Source organism: Camelina sativa, chromosome 7 (assembly GCF_000633955.1).
Source record: "Camelina sativa cultivar DH55 chromosome 7, Cs, whole genome shotgun sequence".
Lineage (NCBI taxonomy): Eukaryota > Viridiplantae > Streptophyta > Magnoliopsida > Brassicales > Brassicaceae > Camelina > Camelina sativa.
In genome coordinates, this window is record NC_025691.1 from 27,116,356 (window position 1) to 27,120,447 (window position 4,092).

A 4,092-nucleotide genomic window follows, 5' to 3' on the forward strand; every position below is an offset into this window, starting at 1 on the left:
TAACAATAGAGTTCTTCAGCAACAGTATCGGCATCAAGGCTTTGCCGATTATGGGGCACTCATTGAATGTTTACTGCTAGCTGAGCAGAATGATGAGTTGCTGCTGATGAACAGTGCTATGAGACCTCCCGGTACAGCCCCATTACCGGAAGCAAATAAGGTAGATTTGGGAAAGAAAAATACAATGGAGTCTAAGGAGCCAAGAGCGCCCCATGAGACCAACTACGTCCACAGAGAAAGACACTACGGCCATGGCCGTGGTGGCAGAGGACGTAGTGGCCGTGGCGGACAGGCCGGCCGAGGAGGCCGCGGACGTGGTGGTAAGGGCCGTACGTCCTTTAAACCATGTACCAAGGTTAAATCGGTCTGCGATAGATGTGGTATGTCAAACCACTGGTCCAAGACTTGTAGAACTCCCAAACACCTCATTGATGCATACCAAGAAGTTCTAAAGAAAAATCCGGAAGCCAACTATGCGTACATCGATGATGAAGGAGACTTCGATCATGAGAATGACGACTTGCTAGAGACTTCCGATTGCCTTCAAGATGATGATTGATTTTCGTTTTAATGCGGTTTAATTTCAATGCTTTTATGCTTTATTTTCCTTTATTGTATTGGATGATTATTTAAATTTAATTGCAATGGTTCTTTTATTTTATAATTGTCCTATTAAAATACAAAATTATGTCCTATTTATAGAAATGGCCAAGGACATGAGTGAACTAGTGGTGGACAGTGGATCCAGCCACACTATACTAAGAGACAAAAGATATTTCATAGATCTCAAAATGAAAAGTGCAAATGTTAGTACAATTGCGGGTATAGCCAACATGATAGAAGGCTACGGCCAGGCTCACATTTTGTTGCCTAACGGCACACACATTGAACTAAGTGATGCCCTATACTCACCCAGCTCTAAGAGAAACTTATTGAGCTTTAAAGATATAAGATTAAATGGTTATCATGTTGAAACCAAGGGTGAAGGAACTAAAGAATTCCTATACATTACTGAAAATGTAAATGGCCAAAAGAAGGTCCTAGAGACTATACCTGCACTAGCCACTGGTTTATACCATGCTAAGATAAACATGATAGAAGCTAACATGGCTAAGCACAAAATGTTCACTGAAAAATTCACTCTATGGCATGACCGGTTAGGCCACCCGGGTTCGAACATGATGCGTAAAGTAATTAAGAGTTCAAAAGGGCACAACCTTAAAGAGAAAAGAGTTTTCCCTAAAAATCTCACTTGTGTAGCATGTGCACAAGGGAAACTCATTACAAGACCATCACCAGTAAAAGTCACAAAAGAGACTTTGCATTTTCTGGAAAGGATACAAGGTGATATATGTGGACCAATACACCCACCATGTGGGTCGTTTAGATATTTTATGGTTATGATCGATGCATCAACCAGATGGTCTCACGTTTGCTTGTTATCCACAAGGAACCTAGCATTTGCTAGGCTGTTGGCTCAAATCATAAGATTAAGAGCACACTTTCCAGACTTTCCACTAAAGACTATACGTCTAGATAATGCTGGTGAATTTACATCCCAAGCGTTTAATGATTATTGTATGTCCATGGGGGTGAGTGTGGAACATCCTGTGGCACATGTCCATACACAAAACGGATTAGCTGAATCCTTCATTAAACGTATACAATTAATAGCTCGACCATTGTTAATGAGATCGAAGCTTCCTGTGTCGGCTTGGGGACACGCGGTCTTACATGCAGCAGAACTCATACGCATCAGGCCATCTAGTGAACACATATATTCACCATCCCAATTATTATCGGGTCAAGAGCCAGACTTATCCCATCTCAAAACATTCGGTTGTGCCGTTTATACACCCGTTGCTCCACCACAGAGAACTAAGATGGGACCTCAAAGGAGGATGGGAATATATGTGGGATATGAGTCTCCCACCATTATAAAGTATCTTGAGCCATTGACAGGAGATCTATTTAAGGCCAGATACGCGGACTGTCAATTCGTTGAGTCCGAATTCCCTACTATAGGTGGTGAGACCGGCAAGCTGGTCAAAGAATTAAAATGGAATCAAACATCCTTAAATTGGCAAGATCCTCGAACTCTAGCATGTGATGCAGAGGTTCAAAAGATTATACATTTACAACAGCTAGCTAATCAATTGCCAGATTCCTTTGCTGACCCAAAGAGAGTAACAAAATCGTACATACCAGCTTGCAATGCACCAGTACGTATTGATGTTCAAAAGGAACACAATAAACAAGTTGCTACAGAGTCTAAACCACGTTTGAAACGAGGTAGACCGTTAGGTTCCAAAGATAAAAATCCTCGAAAGTCTAAAGGTGCAAAACAGACCGAGGTTCAGGGAATTACCGAAAAACCAGACATGGCCGCGGAAATAATTAATGTACCAGGTGAAGTTCAGGACGCTGAACCTCAAGAACCTGAAGGAATTGATAACAATGAAGTATCAATCAATTACATAATGTCTGGAATAAAATGGAACCGGAAAAATGTCGACATTGATGAAATATTTATATACAAGGTAGCACTTGAGATAAATGAGGATCAAGAACCCACATCCATATTAGAGTGCACCCAAAGTAAAGATTGGCTTAAGTGGAAAGAAGCCATTGATGTGGAGTTAAACTCTTTAAAGAAGAGAAGTGTGTTTGGTCCGATCTTAAGGACGACACCTACCATTAAACCAGTTGGACACAAATGGGTCTTTGTAAGAAAGAGAAATGAGAAAAATGAGATAGTGAGATACAAAGCACGGCTTGTAGCACAAGGATTCTCTCAAAGACCCGGCATAGATTATGAGGAGACATACTCCCCTGTGATGGATGCAACGACTTTTAGATATCTAATAAGTCTGGCCATAAGAGAAAATTTGGATTTACGGTTAATGGATGTTGTAACCGCCTATTTATATGGTCCACTGGATAATGAGATTTATATGAGATTACCAGAGGGTATAGAACATAAATGTAAAAATGGTACTCGAGACCAATACTGCATAAGGCTAGACAAATCGCTTTATGGACTGAAACAAAGTGGTCGAATGTGGTATAACCGACTAAGTGATTATTTAGCTAAGAAAGGCTATAAGAACGACCCAATCAGTCCATGTATATTCATAAAGAAGTTTGCAAACAAAGGATTTGTGATAATAGCAGTTTACGTGGATGATTTAAACATCCTCGGTACCTCTAGGGAAATCGCCCAAACTGTAGAATACCTCAAGAAAGAATTTGAGATGAAAGACCTAGGCAAAACAAAATTCTGTTTGGGATTGCAGCTTGAGTACGTAAATAATGGGATCCTTGTGCATCAAAAGGCATACACAGAAAAAGTACTCAAGAGATTTAATATGGAGCAAGCTCACCCATTGACTAGCCCAATGGTTGTTAGAAGCTTAGACTTGGATAAAGATCCATTTGCTCCTAAGAAGGCCAATGAAGAAATTCTTGGACCTGAAGTGCCTTACCTCAGTGCTATAGGAGCGTTAATGTTCCTGGCTAGTCATACTAGGCCGGACATATGCTTTGCCGTGAACCTCCTAGCAAGATATAGTTCTTGTCCAACTATACGGCACTGGAATGGTATTAAACACGTACTACGGTACCTGCGAGGGACGGTTGATTTTGGTTTATTTTATACTAACCATAACCGAGACTGTCTAGTTGGTTTTGCTGATGCAGGTTACCTATCCGATCCACACAACGGTAAGTCACAAACAGGTTATGTGTTTACGCACGGCGGTACGGCGATCTCTTGGCGTTCAATGAAGCAGACTCTTGTGGCCACATCGTCAAATCACGCGGAGATCCTAGCCATCCACGAAGCCAGCCGTGAGTGTGTTTGGTTGCGGTCCATGATTCAGCATATTCGGACGGATAGCGGCTTAGCAGACAGCAAGGGAGCAACCGTCATCTACGAGGACAATACGGCTTGCATCGCCCAGCTCAAGGAAGGATACATCAAGGGAGATCGGACGAAGCACATACTGCCGAAGTTCTTCTTCACACATGAACTACAAAAGGCCGGAGAAGTTCAAGTGGTGCAAGTACAGTCCTGCGACAACTCAGCCGATC